This window comes from Rhipicephalus sanguineus, chromosome 3, assembly GCF_013339695.2.
Source record: "Rhipicephalus sanguineus isolate Rsan-2018 chromosome 3, BIME_Rsan_1.4, whole genome shotgun sequence".
Taxonomy (NCBI): Eukaryota; Metazoa; Arthropoda; class Arachnida; order Ixodida; family Ixodidae; genus Rhipicephalus; species Rhipicephalus sanguineus.
Window position 1 is genome coordinate 70099535 of NC_051178.1, and position 20717 is coordinate 70120251.

Consider the following 20717-nt stretch of genomic DNA (forward strand, 5'->3'; position numbering starts at 1 on the left):
CGGTGATGTCTTGGTGGACTCCGGCATAAGTAACTTATGTGTTGAAAAATAGAAACAAAAACTGGGAAGCAGTACACCTGCTGTGGGTGCTTAAAGAAAATATTTCGTGTTGGCGCACTATAAGATACCTGCTGGACAATGCGAAAGGTCGATATCAGGAATTGTACAATTCAGAAAAAATCCCGACATCGCGAAATTTAGATTCCCTATCCGCATTTTCATGATCACGTGATGGTGCTGTCGTTGGGCCGTTCTAGAGGCTGAAGAACGCCGGAAAAGACATTGAAGATGCCATGCCGATTCAGCCCAAAAACTGTGCTCCGGGAACAGCCGCTATCCACAGTAAAACTGAACACTTACGTTACGAGCGATCACAGCTCAATTCGAAAGAAACAAGGAAAGAATGAAAGCGAGAGAGAGAAAGAAGTGCGTCAGGCAAGCACAGGCAAAGATTAGCTTGTGCCCTTTTTCCCAATAGGACAAAGGTACTTTCAATTTTTTCACGCCGAATTCGTGAGCGGCTGCGATTCTAAACTTGAGCTCAGAAGCACAAGCTGTGGCAGCCTTTTGTTGTTCACGTCTCTCACGCAGCAGGACATCAACATCGACTGTTTCAGACGCAGTAACGCTTGCACTTGGTTCGCTTTCGTGCTACCCGACCTTGACTACGTGGTCAACACAACGCACAGCCTTCAATCGCCTGGCAAGGTCACGTGTGCCAGCGAGCGCCAACCGGTCACTGCCTCCTTTCTTCTAGCCAGGAACATTGACACATCATCGTAAAGGTTCCTTAAAGACGGTATTTTCTTTTTTTTGAGACGATAGCCTTTCTTGGGGAACTTAAACGCAGAAATTTTGGTCTGTCTGTCTGCCTGTCTGTCACAAGACTTATCCACCCGGCCAAAGTTTAAGCACTTGCTGAACGCCCAGCAATCTTGAACTGGTTGCTGCGTTCATTCTTTTGAACATTGTCCATCAAAAAGCAAATATTACGCACATCTGAGGCGCAACATCAATACATAAGTATTAGGTGGTTTGTTCCTTTACTAGAAAATACATAGATACGTAATTCTAAAGACCCTGGCGTTTCTTAGGCTGCGCCTAAAATGCTAGCGTTTGCTAGGCTGCGATGAAACGGCGGAGAAACGGCCAGCAGAAGACTATCGTCTTTCAACGACATTCGCAGCGAAGCACGCAGATACGCGGTCATTTTTTTTTCTTAGAGCACATTAGAAATCAATAAATCCATAATTCTGGTGGAGAGGTACTAACTCCGTTTTCGTTTCTCTGTTCTTTATAGATCGCACCCGACAACTACAAGATAGCGGACACTACAGAGATTGTATTCGGGGCGCCTGTTAATTACTGTCGCAACGCGGTTTCAAGGATTGCAGCAGTGGAAGAGTACGACCGCCTATCTGTCCGTGTGCGATTGGCAAGTAGCAACGCAAACTCTGACAAGGAATGCGTCGTGGCCATGTAAAATATACAACGCGAGGTGAGATATCTTAATTAGTATCACAGACACCAGATGGAGAATGTAAACAGAACGGCAATGATGATTTTCGGGACTACTCGGAATGTAGTTCCAGCTAACTAAACCGTTAGGTTCCAAGAACTTAGCAGGATTTGTGAAAGGAGACATCGTAAATAACAATTTTACGTACGAAACACCGAGTGACATAACTTACATACTATTAATGAGAACTAACAGACAGCAATGCCAAGGAAAGTGTACGGGGTGTTATTTGTAGTAATTAGAATATAAATGTGAAGAAAGTAAAGTGGACAAAAAGATAACTTGCCGCCGGCAGGGACCGAAGGGCGGCAATTTATCTTTTCGTCCACTTTACTTTCTTCACATTTATATTCAAATTACTACAAATAACACCCCCTATACTTTCTTTGGCATTGCTGTCTGTTAGTTCTCATTAATATTGTGTCTGACAAGGAAAAACTTGCCCTTATAAGTAATCTTCTTTCCTTCATAACTTACATACGTTGCATTAACTGTAGACACATCAATACCTGGAACAACGTAGATTAGAATGGTTACAGAGACAATATTTGGATATTTTGGAAACCCAGAGAAGTATTGTTTAGCTAATACGTGCCTACGTTCAAGAATAACAAAAGAAGCTATGTAAGGCCTTGAATTTATACATATACTTGACAAGTTCACATAGTTTTTCTATACGGATAGATAGATAGATAGATAGATAGATAGATAGATAGATAGATAGATAGATAGATAGATAGATAGATAGATAGATAGATAGATAGATAGATAGATAGATAGATAGATAGATAGATAGATATTTAATTGATAACTATCGAGATAATCGTTTAGGCCTTTGTAAATTTTCAGTAAAACAGCGCCAGCCAAAACAAGGGACAACACATGAAGGAACGACACGCACACAGGGCACTGTGTATGTGTGCTCGTCCCTCGCTTTGCAGCAGCAGACGGAGGATTCTGATCTGTTGCGCCGATTTGATGGACGTGCCGTCGAAGGTGGTGGTCACGTTCGGCGGTGATTCATTCTTGGGTCTTGCCGGCTGCAGCATGAGCAGCTCCGTTTTCTGGGCAGCTCAGCTCAGCCCGCAGGTGCTTGCATAGTCGTGTATGGTCGTTGCCGCCCTTTGTAAGGCATCCTCCGCCCAGGCATTGGACGAAGAGCGGGACAGACTGTTCACCATGACGGAACTCTGGGAACTCTGGTTGGCCATTGATGAAAGCAATAGAAAGAGCGCCCTCGGCAGGAACGCGCTCACGTACATGTTGCTCGGAAACATAAGCGAAGCGGCTACCCGCGGCCTCCTGGGGCACATCAATGAAACCTGGCAGAGCTCGCGGCTGCCGAAAGAATGTAAAGAGGCCAAGGTTCAATTCATCCCGAAGCCCGGCAAAGCGCTAGCGATGGACAACATGCGGCCCATCTCCCTCTCGTTGTGCGTGGGGAAAGTGGTGAAAACTATGGTTTTTCGTAGACTTCAAAAACGCTTGGAAGAAACGAACCGAATGCCCGCAACCATGTATGGATCCAGACAACACCGGGCGACCCGGGACATCCTTATCCAACTACAAGAACTCGTGGTCAAGAAGGCGACGAGGAACGCGCCGCGGGGTATACTCGCCCTAGACCTAAGAAAAGACTAAACAAGACGGGATCGGTCGGAAGTGCTTTGGATACATCACGGACTTAACGAGAACAGCCATCATCAATATAGGGGAGGACAAGTCGTAACCTGTCGAGCTCGGTGACACAGGCACCCCTCGGGGGTCGGTCTTGTCGCCCCTTCTCTTCAATCTGGTCCTCCTGCTCCGAACCAATCTACTCCCCGCCCCCAACTAAAAGCTTTGTGCAACTAACGCTGTTTCGCACTATTTCTATGATCGAAGGCATTACAAACTTTATGCCCCAGACGTGAGCACGTGACGTCATGATGACACCACTAATTTTGGCGATCGGTGACGTCATCGCGTGATGATGACTTTTTTGCATCGCTCGTGTTCGCGTCGCCGACGGTCAAGTTTTGCTTTTGGGGAAGCAGCTAAGGTTTCGCCTTATTAATACACTCGAAAAACATAAAAAGCTGGGCCGGTCAGTTCATATTTCGATGCAAAAAAAAACAGAGAAGTTCCAACACAAGGACGAAGTAGACGGCACATTTGCTCACTTCTGGCGACTGTTTGTGTGAGTATGCCTTGCACTTGGTTCTTGTCTTCGGTTGTCACTGGTTTTTTTTTTTCGTGCATCCAAATAATACACTAAACATAATATCCTCCTTTGCCCGTCTCACCACGCGGCCTGCGAGAAGCCTAAACACGACGGTCTGGCTAGCTAATGTGGGCTTACAGGAGGGACCGTTTAGTGACTGCAGTGAAGAGTAATACACCTAGCTATAACTCTAGCTCTACATACCTATCAACTTAGAAATAAAGGAACGCTTGTTCCAGCAGGGGCAAAAGATTCGGCAACAGCTATGTGCACCAAGCAGCATTACATGTATAGGGCTGTAAAGAAACATGACCTGCGTAATGTGGCTATCCCCGTCCACATGTTACGCATTTTCTGCCAACTGTTGACCACAAAATACTAACAAATCGCTGCGTCATCTACACACCAACTTAGATCAAACGAAGACGTTGCTAGCACTGGATGCCACGTCAAAGCAGGTAACCCCGGATATTAAATACGGAGTGTAGATTATTATTAAATACAGCGTGCATGCCATTATCACCATTATAAAAAGCGTCCCAATTTGCCTCTGGCACACGTGGTGAAAATATTATGAACAATAAATCCATCCTACACCTTATCCACAAAACAAAAGAGGGTCCGTCATGAATTCGTCGAAGGCGACTCGAAGGTGAAAGCTATCGTCGTTGTCTTAGTGCACGTGCTGATCCTTCACCGGTCCGCCGCTTCGGTGTAGCGGTTACAGTGCACGGCAGCTGAACCGAAGGTCGCGGGTTTGTTCCCGGCCGCGGCGGTCGCATATCGGTGGACGCAAAATCCTAGAGGAATGTGTACTGTGTGATGTCAGTGCACGTTAAAGTACACCAGATGGTCAAGACTTCCGGCAGGGTTGGGCAATGTCGCGATACAAGGGTACCGCGATAGTATCTTAGAGATACTTTTGAGCATCTATATTTCTGTATCGAGATACACTTGCGAAATGTGTTTGTATCTCAGTAATGAAATAATTTTACGATGTATCGATTACATCGCGATACAGTGCAGGACGGGGGCATATCGCTACTTTTTTCCCGGAAATCAGCTAGCGCGTTTCCTAGGGGGAAGGAATACTTTGTCCTAAACTAAGGAAAGCCGCACTACCGATTGGGGACACATGGAGGGCAGCGAAAGTTTCCCCACGCGCACAGAATGGCCCATGCAGTAAAAGCGCCTGACACCGCTGCCGGCAGAATCACAGAAGGAGTATTTTCATCCTCTGCCTACGAAAGTAACTGGCTCTTCAGGCAGGTATCACGCCCCTATTTTTTGGGGGGGAGGGGGGGAGGGGCGGAAAGCCATTTCTCGAGTTGGCGAGTCTTGATTTGAGGTCCAATCGGCGCTGTCTAAATGACAGCCTATTTTTCACGCTGCTGCTGCTTAAGTGCTTAACGCAACAACCTTTTTCTAAATGCTTTTTCTAAATGCACTGGCATTCGCTAGTGTTCCGAGCGATATTCTTGACTTCCAAGATCCAATGCGTTGGAATGTTAATCACAATATTATCCTACACCTAATAAATCTCTTAGCGGAGCATCAACGTCTTCGAATTAAAAAAAATGTAATCCATTATTTGTATTCTTGTATCTGTATCCCTGTAACTGTATTTGTGAAAATTTTTTCGTCGTTTTGCAAATTTGTCTCCGAAATATCATGTTACGTCCGAGGCAAATGTATCTCCGTATCTTAATTATACGCTTCCAGCCCGTGTGTTTCGATATCTGTATTCCTGAATACTTTTCTGGGCATCTCTGCCCAGCCCTGATTTCCGGAGCCCTCCGTGACGGCGTCCCTCGTAATCGTATCGTGGTTTTAGCACGTAAATCACCAACACATATCATTGATCCTCCCCCGCCCCGCTCCGAAAGCTTTCGACATTGAACGTGGTTTTGCACTGCCTCCAGGATCGGGGGCATGGCAAGCTTTCTGCGCTTCACCTGGTGCTCCACTACCTCATTGATCGGCGCATCTTTCACCAAGCGACGATGTCGTCTGATAACGTCACCGTCGGACGCCATAATGATGTCTCAAAGTATGGAGTTCTGTAACGTTATGATGACGTCATATAGTGATGTCAAGACATGATGATTTCTTTGCATAATTCATGTTGACGCCGCCGGCAACGAATTTTCGCTTTTGATGAGGCATATAAAACGGCACTCATCATCATCGATAGCTTCGCACACCTCGGCGCGCGGCCTGCGAGAAACCTAAACAGGATGGGCTGGGTACCTCCAGTCCGACGGACTTTCAGGGGTGACCATTCACTGACAGAAATGCAGAGTAACACCGAGCGATATATCAAGCACTATTTGCGAGCTTGGAAATGAAGGAATACTTTTGCCAGCAGAGGCAAAAGATTCGTCAAATACTTTGTGCGTCAAGGGGCATTCCAAGTATAAATTCTAAAACGCAGGAGGTGCGTAAGGTGGCCATCCCTGTCCACGCATTTCGCATTTTCCTGCCAACTGACGACCAAATAAAACTAACAAATCGCAGCGTCATCTATAGTTCTACTACTAAGGATCGAAACCACTTTTTTCTAGCTCTACATTTCACGTCAAAGCAGGCAATCCAGAATATCGAACACCGTCTACAGATAATGTCGAAACAGATAATACACTATCCCACGCAAGAGCCTTGGTATATATTAGACTCGTGTTTCATACGTTGTGCTGTGCTCCTTGCCTTTTTCCATAGGCACTGTAAGCGCATGCGTTGTGATTCGGCGTCTCCCGCCAAGCAGTAGCTCTCAGTAGCACGTAGTACAGTGAAACCTCGGTGATACGAATCTCACGGGACCACCAAAAATATTCGTATCATCTGAAATTCGTATCACCAGAAAGCATGGAAAATTAGCATGCGACAAAAGAAAGCTGGCGTACGTTTTCATTTATTGTTTTTCATGGCCGCAGCAACGTCAGGAAGAACCCTGAATGATTGTCAGTTAAGTTTTTAGATGTTGGCAATCATACCAGCACTCGTAGATATACGGCCCGTGCGCGCCGCGCGTATTTAATTAATGAACCAGGTGTGTTGTGACCCGCGACAGCAGTAGCCCCTTCCAAATTTTAGTATGCTTTTTTGCAGTACACCGCAGTAATGCAGCGAAATTACAAAAGAAGCGCTTTCACGCGATGAATCAAGGCCACAGAATTAGAGAACCACGGTCCTGTGTTATGACTTATCGCGGAGGTGTTGGGGATGTTTTTGGGGAGATTTACGGTCGCGCATGTTGACGTTGTGAGGCCTCCTTCGCCAAGACCGTCCTCGCTTTCTTTCGGTCCTCGTCCACCTTTCATGGGATGTCTGATGCACGAGGCAGGCACGTGTAAACAGAGCACAACGACAGCAGCCCGTGTCGACGCTTTAGAAAAAAAAAACATGGCGCTAAAGGCCTCTGTGATCTAAACGCGAAGGCACACGGAGGCAGATAAGAGCCTCAGAGATTAGCGCACACAATCTCGGAGGCCGTGACGCGTCTCTGAAGGTCTATTCTGACCGTAAGAAAAGTGTTTTCCTTACACCGTGATTCTAACGATTCGGCGGTGCGGCGCGCATGCCCACGCTTGCGTTCCCGCGCTCGCACGTGCTTGGCGCGTCTTCCGCGACAGCACGGACAGCACCTCATCGCACCTGGGCGGTAACGTACGTTCGTATCAAACGTCGCTGGGTAAAAATCGGTTCGCAACAACCGTACTCCATTACATTTCAGGCCAATGGGCCTTGGCCGGGACCAACAAAAAATTCGTATCACCCCGAAATTCGTATGAGCTGTGATCGTATCACCGAGGTTTCACTGTAGCAGCTTCAGACATGGCCGAAGAAAAAGGCGATGGAAAGGCGCCTTATGCATTTTACGACATCGACATGACAGCGAGCACAAGCGTTGCAGAGTACGACGACGATGATTCGTCCATTCCGTTGGACCTCTCCTGGTGAACCTTTGCGCATTCAGAAATTTTCGTCGTATTTGGCGACGTATTAAGGTCACCTCGTGTGTTAAGGAAAGCATGCTTAGATTTCTTTGCGCAGAAAAGCGTGTAATTTGGAAGCCATATTGTTCAACTACATAGAGCTTTCTTTCTTTCGGTTCGTTGCCGTGCATGTTCAGTGGACATAATTAATTGAGTAGCGCTATAATCAAACCGCATAAACTTTAGAATAGTAGCTATGAAATCATACGAAATCTTAAAAGGCGAGATACGAGAAAGGTAGCATGTCTCGACATTACCGGATTTCTGGATACCGCAAGCTCTCTCAAAATATCGCCCAGGAGCAGGAGTCGAGCCAGGATTGACAAGTGTTAAAAGAGTGTACACCGCTAATAGTAGATCGGATTACTTCCTCCCCAATATTTAAAAAAATGTCCCTCGAGAAGCGCTTCGACCATGGGAGCCGAAGACAAGGAAATTACCATGACCGTTTTGTTTCTTCAGACTGAAAGACGAGACTTCCTATTGTTCCAACTTGGCTACCTTGAGACAGAGCGCCCATCGCCCTTCATTTAGGCAACGTTTCTTGAGCCATAAGCGGCCAGGTGGGGCGGCTGCGATCTGCTAAGCGCACGTAGCAGCTCGCGAGCTGAGTGTAGTTGAACGCTTCTTAAGCGAAGATTAAATTTCTGTGGTGGACTAGGCTACCGCCACCGCATTGTTGGCGGGTGTACAAAAATAGGCCCTCGAAGACGCGCCGGCCACATGCGTATTTATATGCGCAGTTTTCACAAAATTGATGTTCTCTCGATCGGGGGTTTGTGGCGTTGAGGCTTTTCGGATATGGCAATCTCATCTTTTATCTAAGCGACTTGTACATTCAGGTTACCACATTCCATTGTTGCCTGGACGTGGACGCGTTGCCTTCGTTGCTCCCGGTAGCAACAGAAGTGTTGAAGTGGTAAGCACGTGGGTGAAAGTAGAATTCCGGGCAGGAGGAAGGAAAAACTTTAGAAGGATCAATGCACAATGCAATACAAAGAAAGAAAGAAAGAAAGAAAGATAGAAAGAAAGAAAGAAAGAAAGAAAGAAAGAAAGAAAGAAAGTAAGAAAGAAAGAAACCAGGATGGCAGGGGCTTGAAGGGTGAGAAATATGACCGTGCCCCACTTGGTTTTTACAATGCTCCCTGTATTTTTTGAGCGCCACTGGTTTTATAGCAGAAGCTGGTATCAGATCACAACAGCCAATTTTTGCGCCGTACTTGTCCGCCCCCGTCGCCTGTACCCGCTATGACGCGAAATAAGAAAATAAAATAAATTAGAAAGAAATATTCAGGATCAGGTGTGATTTGAACCCGGGCCCTCTGCGTGACAGTCGAGTATTCTACCACAGAGCCACGCCGGTGCTGGAAACTCATTTGCAAAAAGAGTCATATACTGGCGCCATATCGGGCAAAATATCACGTTAACATATGTAATATAGCTTCGTAGACGAGTAAAATAACAATCAGGCGTCACACAATGCGAACTGCACAACGAGTGGGTCGTTGTATGCTTTCAATCCATTACAAAGGGCTCAGTTATAATTCACCTTCATCAGCCACAGCACAAAGTGCACATAATGCCTTATAATTGTGTAGCGGGTACCACGCTGCTCCGCATAATGAAGAATGGCATAGTGGGTGCTTCCCTACTTCAGAAAAATATGATTTATGGCTATCAATAAAGGTGTTGCCAACCAACCAAATGGCGTAGGGAGTACCTTCGAAGTGTACGGGTATAGTTGCCCCAACGGAGTTTACAACAAGCTCTAGAAAGGCCGCCCTTCCAGCTTTCGCTGTGACTGCGCTGCCTGATCGGCGCAGGCCTGGCGATGTTTTATAAGGTAGTCGAATTGTCTGGAAATTTGCGCACGGTTATCCTGGAAATATCGATATGGTCTAGCCAGTGCAAATATGTTGGTAGCTGCGTTGATACTGCGATGCACCAAACATTCACTCATGATCGCCAAAACAAATATTCCTCAATTTTGTGAAGAACGTTCTTCAATGCTACTTGTTAAAACTCCTGAATATTCGTCATGTCGACAGATTGCAATGAAGGAACATGAACGTGGCAGTTTTGTTATATCAAGACAGTTTGGATAAGATCACGACCAATCCAGTTTTTGAGGCTCAGAGAGAGAAACAGTCGTTGTCCAGGCCAAGTAGCATTTGTAAGTTAGCATGCACGGTAAGTTACCGCGCACTTCAGTAAGTTAACATGTTCTAGCATGCTCTAGATGCCGTTGATGTGTACCCCGTAGACCTTATACGACAAGAATAAGCCATGGCAAAAGACCAGACACTGGGTTTTATTTTAGTGTTTCCCACCAAGTTTATAAGTATTGGCTATCAGGCTGGATGACTACGAACCATCGCGTTCATGAGCTTATGGAATTTGTACGAAAAACTGTGCCACTAAGAGGCTGTGTTGGTGAATGCTGTGGGTATCACACAAAGTCTGATGCCTTAAACCTTTAAGCCCTGGCATCGTCAATTGACGACACCACCCATAATTTCCCCTAGCACCTCCAAAACGAAGCCAAAACTGCTCATTCTTTGGGTAGTATTTCTTCAGTGATTCCCACGGCGATCGAAACCATTATTGTAGCATTTTTGCGGAGCTAGGAGCCACAAAAAAGAAGCTTGTCCGAAGTCATGCCTGACGCCGAGGCGGGTAAGATAAGGCGGGTAAGCGCCGTTTTCGGAATGTAGTCCTGAGCTTGTTTCAAGGATTTCCGCACTGCCAAATATGGCGTTGGTTGAGATTTTGTGTACTCTAGTAAGTACCAGGAATAAAAATGCTGTTTCTCATTTCACGACCACTGAGCCTTGATGACCTATTTGGACGCCGTGTTTGTAAATTCATAAATACTTGCACCACTAGCTCAACTTTAATATGCGAAGCATTTCTTAGCAAACCTTTGGCACTTTGCGCGTTTCTATCTACGTATCTATCTATCTAGCCTCCTACGTCTCGGTGCTCTGGTGATCTCCTCCTTAACTTGATGTATAGCGAAATTGGCATCGGGGAGTAAGAGGACTTGATGAATATGACTGTCGGGTCATGATATGAATAAGGTGAAAATCCTGTCGCGTACGTCGTAAAACCCTTTCCTCCAGACACGTGTGGCACATATCTCTTTACCAGCAATTTATATCTGCCCAGCAACGGCGAGAACAGACATTGATAATTTAAATGTGACAGCATTAAGAAAAACTAATATCGGCATCGTTGACCCGACGAATGGAAAAAAATAAAAATTAGGATCCCAACAGGAATCGAACCCAAGCATTCTGCGTGGCAATCAGGTAATCTACCGCAGAGCCAGGCCAGGTCTATAAACTGGTTTGGAAAAACAGTCTATACAGGCGTAATATCGGCGCAATGTCAATTGTAGATGTGGTGCTGGCTATCTAATTTTACAAGAAATCAATAAACACTACATATGTACTCCTACGATACAGGCGTCACATCAGATTAACGTCTGTGATTCCCGTGTTGGATCCACTTTTATAGCAGTCTAATAAACATTGCATTTCTATTCCTATGATTCGGCAAGCTATATTTAAGCATTGCTCGACCGCGGAGCAATACATTACCGAAAGTTACGTATGATATTGACATGACTGCATCATAAAATGCAAATAGTTTCGATGATACTGACGTATGTACTCTAACGTAGGAGCTGACGTTACGTCGCGCCATAAGTTACCCTTTAAATGTAAGTGTTGTCGACGTGCTTGGTAAGCCCACGATGTGCACACACATAGTGCAGTTACAAAAACACGTCAGTGCACCTCGTAACGCTTGGCATTTAGCCATAAAATACAGAAGTACTCGCTGACCGCTTCACATGAAAGCGATTCCCACAACACGCGGAATCTGCCGAATTTTGTTTGTTTGTGGACCTCTGAGGTCCTAACTATTAGGAAAGCGCGTACAAAGAACTTCTCCGAAAAACACAAATATTCCAGGGCTGAAAGGGTTAAGTAATGTAGCGTGTGTATAAGAATGAACTAGGAACAGTTTAACTATTTGGGTGTTCCGAGCAGGGTTTCCGTTCAGTGGATTTGGAATAGGAGCCAGAACTCGAGCTAAAGGCACCAAAATAACAATCTCATTGAATGTTATCGCCATATGTGTAGCCAAAATAGAACGTAAACACTATTATGCGCAGAACGTTTGCTAGTGAAGCACCGCTACAGTGGTCTAGTGGTTATGGCGCTCGACTGCTGACCCGAAGGTCGCGGGATCGATTCCGGGCCGCGGCGGCTGTATTTTCAATGGAGGTGAACATGTTTGACGTTCGTGTAGTTAGGTGCGCGTTAAAGAACCCCATGCGGTCGAAATTTCCGGCGCCGTCCACTGCGGCAACCCTCATACCTTGGTTTTGGGACGTTAAGCTCCTGATACGACTAATTATTTTACTATTGAACAATACATAATGCTATTTTGAATAGGCAAAGTTATAATAATAGCTAATTTTCTTCTCTTTTTCTTGCTCTTCGAGCCATAGATAAGTTGCAAGTAAATAAGTCGGAGTAAATTCTGTTGATATATAAATATAGCGATTTCATGTAGTACACATAGAATAGATGGAGTTCTTTCCCGACACAGTAATTTTAGAACATTCCAGCCAACAAGTAGGAAGAAAATCAAACGCTGAAGCAGTTTTTCCTTGTCGACGGAGAGCGAAATTGATTGGGAGATTAGCAAAGTGAAGCTTTGGGCTGGTTGGTTCGTCATATTGAAAAGGAAACGGTCCGATTTTTTTCAGACAGGGACAACGGTAAAGCAGACGACACAGACGGGGCTTGTCCGTGTCGTCTTTTTTACGTTCTTCTCGTCGGAAAAAATCACAGTGATTCATTTTTCAATATGGTTAGTAGGGGTGATATAATACCAGTCGAGGTTTAAGTAGTGAAAACTGGTCGAAGATGATTAGCCAAGCATAATTTTGTTGCGCATAGACGTCCTTGTCAAGTTCACAGGACAACACGCGGTGCACGTCAGAATTGGAAACTTGCACGTAACACCAGCATAGATGGCGGGTACCGTGAGCAGCGTGGTGGCCACGAGTTTGCCAAAACGCGCGCAAATTCGTCACTTGGAGTCTTCATGCGCGAAGCGCGTTGCGTTGGATTGCCTGGATGGACGTCAGCCTGCTTCTGGAGGGAGGATGCGCGCGCGAATCGGCTGAAACTACGGAAAAGTTCGAAAGCACTGTATTTTATCTGCAAACTATTCGAAAAAATGGCTACTTCGCGCATGAAAACAAAGCCCGAAAGTAGCCAAGCAGTAGCCGTGGAGCCACCCTCAAATTTTTGTCGCCAGAACGGACCACGAAGTAGATAACTTCGCGCAGAGTAGCCACCACCGGCAACGCTCAAGAGTTCACATCTAAAGCACAACAATCGTATTGAATTTGCAGCTCTGTACTTTTTTTTACTGACACGCAGCCACAGTCTTGGCCGCCGTCCTGTCAGCAGCGCCAGAAGCAGCGATTCCGCAAAGAAAAGAACTGCACTCTAAGCCAAAAATGGAAAAAATGAGAGTAACGGCGGGTTGTAGTCCTCAAGACCAACTGTTACTCCCCGAAAAGACCAACTGGAACAAGATGGCTGACATGTCTCAAGTTGGGGGAGTAACCGTTTAGTGTTAGGTTGGAAGAGAGCAACGGAAGGACGAACGGCAACATTTGCTCTCGGCGCGCAACCGTTGCTCTCCTGCAGGACGCTCCCTGTATCGGTCGATGCTTGGGCCACATTTTCTTGCGGGCTGGCGTAAGAAAACTACTTTTTAAAATTGAACAGAGAGATACGCACGCTAATAGGGACATTTAGCTTGTACGTATACTTTTAACGTTACCGTGTTACCGGAACACATGTTTAGTTTTAGCTCCCCGTGCGTAAACGTTTACGTACGTACGTAAACGGATACCTTTACGATTGAATTAACCATGAAATTGTGACGATAACGGCATTTAAATTATATTTACATTAGATAAGATTGTATCACCGCTGCTGCAAAATCACGAGGGGCTTTCAGCGTGTACAGTATCCCGGTATGCGCAAAGGCGTGACGATGGTGTCGCCATCTTGTGACGCTTCGTGCAACCATAGTCATGGGCACGTTTGTTTTCGCCTAGTGTTTTTGAGGAAAGAAATTATTGAAAAGGTAACTTATTCGTAATTATGCCGCTGCAAGGCATCTACACCAGAAGTAGAACGCACGATGTTTCTGCAATAACAATTTTTTGCTTGCCTGGTTCATCTTGTTCCCGTTAGATGGCGTCTCCTATACAGCCTGTCTCCTATACAGCCTGTCGTGTTTGGTGCTGCTAGAGGACGGACGTGTTTTTCGTGGGCTCCGGAATGACAGCGTCAGATAAGTGTTTTTTTTTTTTTTTGCATGATTCGAGCTTGTTTTTTTAGTTAATCCACTAGATTGCAGCTTAATAGAGCTTACAACTTTGTACTGTTGGTACAAAGTGGTGTGACAGTCGCCTCGGGTGTTCGCCTCGGGTGTTTTTTTTTTAAATATTTGTTTGTTCGGCCACCACGTGGCTGAAAGGTGCACAGGTGCTTTGACGTGTAACATACTTGCGGAGTTTTGTGATATCATTTGGCTTTAAGTGTATCTAATCCACCGTGTGAACGATCTATAGCCATGGTCAATAAGACCGTAAAGTGTTCAGGATGCGGAATGGGGCGGAAAATAGAGGTTTGTGAGGATGAGACGACAGAGACAGCTGACGCCAAGTGTAAGCAATGCGAGTTAGAGGCGAAAATGGAAATAATGATGGCCGCCCAGAATGAGCTCATGGTGAGAATCTCCGAGCTGGAGAAAGCGGTAGCGACAGAGCGGGAAAAAACGATGGCTATGGCGGAAAGGCTTAAGTCAGCCGAGGAGGGATTAGCAAAGGTAGCCATGCCAGCAAAGGTAGCAAGCGACAGCGGCAACAATGGGGCATCGACCCCGACAGTGGTAGGCGCGAAGGGGGAAACAGGTTTGGAAAAGACAGGTGCAAGGGTCACAGGACCCACTTTCCGCGAAGTAGTCTTGGGAACGGGAGGGGACAAAACAACAGCAGTAGCACGCGCTAGTAACGGGGGCAGTGGCCAGGTGCGGGAGAGTCCAGCAGAAAAGTCGGATCACGTGATAATCGCCGGGGACTCGAATTTAGCTACATGCGCAGAAGCAATCGAGGAAAGGGTGAGAGGCGACAAACGAGTTTTAATAGGGAAGTTCCCGGGACATAGGCTGGGATCAGTGATGAGACAAGCTAGCGCAGAACTCGCAACTAAGTCTAATGGACGTAACCTCGTGATAATCGCGGGAGGTCTAAACGACGTCTTGAGTAAAGAATCAGCCGAACTAGCGACCACATTGGCGAAAGGGGTCGATGACATGCGCGCCATTTCCCCTCAGGTGCAGATAGTGGTATGCACAATACCGGAAGTACCAGTGCGAAATATCAGCTTGCAAAGAGCGGTTGTCGTCGCAAACAAAGAGATATGGCGAATTAGTCGAGAGAAAGGCATCGAGGTAGTGGAAATAAACAGAGAGGTGCACAGGTGGGGTGGTTTTCGAAGAGACGGAATACACTTCGATAGGAGGCTTGGCCATGAGGTGGGTTGGCGTCTTGCAGGACGCGCAGTAGCTTTTTTGGGGGGCACGCGGGCCCTTCGGTGCCCAAGGTAGCTTGTAATGAGGAAAACAACCAGGGGGACTCTTTGACAGGTAGTATAGCGAAAAAACAGAGAAAAGGTAAAAGAAGGGAGAAGGCGCGTGTTGCAATTAGTTACATTAACATGCAGGGTGGCAGAAAAAAGGCAAAATGGTTAGAGATTGAGAGACAGTTAAACAAGGAACAGATAGGTGTTTATGCGGTTACAGAAACACACCTTAGAGACTTGGAAGAGCCACCACATATTGAAAATTATGTTTGGGAAGGATGTAACAGGATCACATCAGAAAGGAGAGGTGGGGGGGTTGGAATGCTAATTCATAGCAGAACAAAATGGGAGAGAGTGAGTGAAACAAACGTGTTCAGAGCACATATGGGTTTCGGGCACAGTAGGTGGAAAGAAAACGTGGCTAGGTGTAGCTTACTTGTGGACGGGGAATAACTGCAGAGAAAAGAATCTGGAGATAGTGAAATGCATAAGCACCGATATTAAAGAATTTGGTCATGATGCCGAAATAATCCTTCTAGGGGACATGAACGCTCACATTCATGACCTTGACGGATATTCAGACACCAATGGCAAGTTATTGCTAGATCTCTGCGAGCAACATAGTCTTGAGATAGTTAACGTGGGGCCTAAGTGTGAGGGGCAGATCACGTGGGAAGTCGGAAACAGGCAATCGAGCATTGATTACTGTCTCATGACAGAAGGAATATATGACAAACTTAGAGACATGAGAATAGACGAAGAAGGCATTAACAGCTTGGGTAGTGATCATAAACGCATAATATTACAAATGGGATATAAAACTGAAAATAAGAACATAGAATCAAAGTTTGGCAGCTCGTATCTAAATGACAAACAAATAACAAATATAGCCGCAAGAGTCGAGGAAAAAGTAGACGAACTAACAGGCAAAGACTGGAAGTATAGTGAGCTGCTACATGTAATCACGAAAGAAATGGAAATAGAGAAGAAAACTATTTGTTGGAAAGGAAAGAAAAAGCCAAAAAGTTGGTGGAACAAAGAAATCCGGGAAGCGATCGAGATGCGACGTCAGGCATCACGGGAGCACAGACAGGCAAAAAAGGAGAAGCGGCCACAGGACGAAGTTAACCAAATATGGGAAATATATTTAGAGCAAAAATCCATTGTGCAGAAATTAGTCGAGGCAAAAATTAAAGGTGAAAGTGAACGCTGGATGACAGAGATTCGCGAAAAGAAGAAGGCCGCGCCTAGGATATTTTGGAGCCACCTAAAAGCGCTGGGTAGGAAGTCTGTCACAATGCAACAACATATGGTAGATGAAGGAGGAAATAAATTCGAAGGATATGAAGCGCTAGGTTACATTCGAAAGATAACAGCCGATTCGTTTAAAAAGGTCCCCCAGGGGATTCCCCCGGTGAGTAAAAGTACGCAAAGGAGAGCAACCGACGAAGATGTAGTACTAGAGAATTTCAATTGGAAGAAGGCCGAAGGGAAAATTCCTAAGCGCACTACTCCGGGCTTAGATGGGGTTCCCGTCAGCCTCATTAACGAACTCGGACATAACACTAAAGAAGCACTGCTGAAAGCCGTAGAAAAGTGCTTACAGGAGAGGGAAATACCAGACAGTTGGCGAAAAAGTAGAATGAACTTAATCTATAAAGGCAAGGGAGAAAAAGATAACATTCGCTCGTATAGACCCCTAACAATTACATCGGTGCTATACAGGTTGGCGATGCAGGCAGTAAAATTAAAAATAGAAGCGTGGGTAGAAAAAAATGATATTTTGGGAGAACTTCAGAATGGATTTCGAATCGACAGACGGTTAGACGATAATCTGTTTGTTCTTACCCAGTGTATAGAAATATCTAAAATAGAAAACAGGCCCTTATACGTAGCTTATCTAGATATCACCGGGGCGTATGACAACGTTAATCAGGAAATTTTGTGGGAGATATTGAAGGAAGTGGGCATAGGTGACGACTGTGTACAGCTTTTGAGAGAAATATACCGAGAAAATACAGTTTGTATAGAATGGGAAGGAATAAGTAGCAAGGACAGCGTTGAAATTAGCAAGGGGCTGAGACAGGGATGCCCTTTGTCCCCGCTGTTATTCATGCTGTACATGGCGAGGATGGAAAAAGCGCTAGAAGGTAGCAACATTGGATTTAATTTGTCACACAAACAGGTCGGAGCGATGGTTGAGCAGAAGCTTCCAGGTCTATTTTATGCTTATGATATTGTCTTATTTGCGGACAGTCAAGATGATATACAGCGACTGGCAGATATATGCGGAAGGGAGTGTGAGGCTCTAGGACTAGGATTTAGTGCAACAAAATGTGGATTGATGATATTCAATGATCACGGAGACCATACGGTCTTAATACAGGGCCAAAAAATACCGAGGGTAAGCGAGTACAAGTACCTCGGAGTATGGGTAAATGAGGGGGATAGATATATGGAGGTAGAAGAGAAAGCATCGGTAGCAAAGGGAAAGAGGAATGCTGCAATTATGAAGCACAGAGCTTTATGGGGATACAATAGGTACGAGGTGCTTCGAGGGCTGTGGAAGGGTGTGATGGTTCCGGGGCTTACATTTGGGAACTCAGTGGTGTGCATGAAGTCAGAGGTGCAATCAGGAATGGATGTAAATCAAACGACGGTGGGCCGCCTCGCCTTGGGCGCTCACGGGAAGACAACAAATGAGGCGGTGAAGGGTGATATGGGATGGACAGGCTTTGAAGTGAGGGAAGCGCAGAGCAAAATGAGATTCGAAGAGAGGCTGAGGAAAATGAAGAAGAGTAGATGGGCAGAGAAGGTTTTCAGGTATTTGTATAGAAAAAGCGTTGACACGCAGTGGAGAAAAAGAACTAGGAGGCTCACCAGTAAATATACGGCTGGCAGTGCGGGCGATATGGCAACAAGGAGCATTAAGCGGAAGGTCAGAGAGGCGGAGAAGACTTATAGGATGACAGCGATGGAAAAGAAGCCGGCTCTGAGTAACTACCGAAAAGGAAAAAACGAAATAAGGAGGGAAAGGTTTTATGATAATTCAAGGGGAAGCGCTTTACTGTTTGAAGCAAGGTCGGGCTGCCTTAGAACGCGTAGTTATAAAGCGAGATTCAGTAACGAAGAAGAACTATGTACATGCTGCGGGGGAACTAAGGAAACGATGGAACATGTACTGATTGAATGTGGCGATATTCACCCAGGTATACGTGTGGGCACGAGTCTACATGAAGCCTTGGGTTTTAGGGACAACAATGGAAAGCTGAACACGCCCGCGATAGAAATAAGTAAGAGACGGTTAGAGTATTGGTGGCAGAAAAATAGAGATAAAGTACAAAAATAAATAATTGGGGGAAAAAAGGTTATTCTGCCTTAAGAGGCAGAGAGATGGACTGTGAATTTATATTTTTTGTTATAATAACATAGATTTAATCAATGTAGATAAGGCATTAGGACAACATGAAACAAGGAAGTTTTTTTTTCTTTTTTTTTCTTTTTTATCCTTCGAGCCTGGTGGCAGACATGTCACCGCCCCGTTATAAAGGGGACGCTCATAGCATCCATCCATCGTCGGGGTATTTATGTCAAGGCTTCTCACGTTTTTACGGCTTCGGTATTCTATTGCTGGGTCACTCTAGTGTCTTTAGCCGCAGAAACAAGGTGGTCGCAATTGGCGCTCGCACCTCGGCTTATTTTTATTCGGAGGCTGGAGCCGCTGGAGCCTCGGCAAAGCGGGTATCGCGAGTAGCCGCGAACGACGGTGGATTCGCGAGATAGGGCCGTAATCGTACAGCCAATCCGGCGAGTAGTTCACGTTCCGTAAATGCCCGCGCATGCGCAGATTCCTTCCGGTAACTCGTAACACGGTAATTTAAAGCTAAAAGCTCCTAATACAAGCTAAAAGCTCCTAATAAAAGGCATGATTGCACTATGAACGCCACCACATGAAGCTGCTGTCGTCGCAAGTTAAATGGCGTGTTTGCGTATAACAGTTTGCATAAATATATAGCCTGAGAATGTGGCAATAAAATGCGAATCTTCGCGAGACTCCGTGTATACTTTAGGACAAACAAGCGGTTGAGAGAAGTACACAGTTGATAGACTTTACATTTGCGGTTTTATGCTGATCGGCAGCAAAAGCCCCGACTCCAGAGTTGCAGCAGAGATCATGCTACGCACACTTATATCGCGATGCGCAGAAAGACTGACAGCGAGCCAACGCCGCTGCCTCCCGCCCCCCTCATCTCTACCTTGGCACTGGCTGATTTTGGCGGGAGGGCAGCTATCGCAATCGGGTCCGGTAGTTTGACTTTGTGTTTAATCTTAGAGGAAATGGACGTTATCAGCTCGGGCAGTGTTGCCTTTTAAAAGGGGAGGTGAATTTTCCGCAAACAATATTATTAATAATACTGATATTAATAATAATAATGAGAATAAAGAAGAAGAAAATACACGTCCGGGCAAAAAAGAAAAAAAAAAGAAATTACTGACCTTTTAGCTAGCGCAAAAGGGAGCACTGGCACAGCCTGTGTTTTCGCGAGAGACTCATTACCTTGACGTTTTCAGATGTTTACATTGTTACTTTCTATTTTCTTTCGAACATCACCACTAGTTCTGCACGCCTATGCTCATTTCAATAACGTCTCAGAACGCGCAACGACCCGTCGGTACCTACATACCCCCTTTCCGTTCTTTCAGACGGCGCCGTAGCGTGTGGTGGCGTAGTCGTTAGCGTGCGCGCATGCCGATGAAGTGGTCGCGAGTTCGAATCATCTGTGTTTGCTGCAAATTTTCTAAAATTTATTTCTGAATGAGATGTCTGTATATCGTTTGTACATCCAAACAGATGTGTGTATAAACCTCAATATGCTCTAGAAGTCAATCAGAAACGTTTTTTTTTGGCCCATGAAGAAACTAAGGAGTAACGGGAAGGAGCATCCGTTGCTCCCTTGAGGAGCATCAGGAAGGAGTAACAGTTGGTCCTCGAGGAGCAACTGGGCGGACTAACCGTTCATCCCCTGAAGGAGCAACTGAAAGGAGAGCAACGGTTCGTCCCCTTGCCGTTGCTCCTTTTAGGAGAGTAATAGGAGTGGCAATGCACTTCCTCCCTCAAAGGAGGAACCCCTATACCCCCGTTGCTCTCTTTCGGCTTAGAGTGTAGAAAGGAGGCTGTCGAACAAGAAGGATCTGCCAGGTTGAGCGTTGAACTGAGGTGAGCACTCTCAGGAAAATCTTCCTGTTAATATAGCTACTACAAATAGCGGGCGAAGCATTCCTAGGAACAGCACTATGAAACATCTATAGAACGTAAG

General features: G+C 45.6%; 1 long non-coding RNA gene across 1 annotated transcript in view; it reads left to right on the top strand.

Moving 5' to 3' along the window:
• The first annotated feature begins 7569 nt into the window (after window positions 1-7569).
• Window positions 7570-20717, top strand: part of LOC125757611 (uncharacterized) — a 41827-nt gene continuing 28679 nt past the window's right edge. Inside the window, exon 1 of the long non-coding RNA XR_007415350.1 lies at window positions 7570-7678. This is a non-coding gene — a long non-coding RNA (uncharacterized LOC125757611). The remainder of the gene's footprint in view (window positions 7679-20717) is intronic.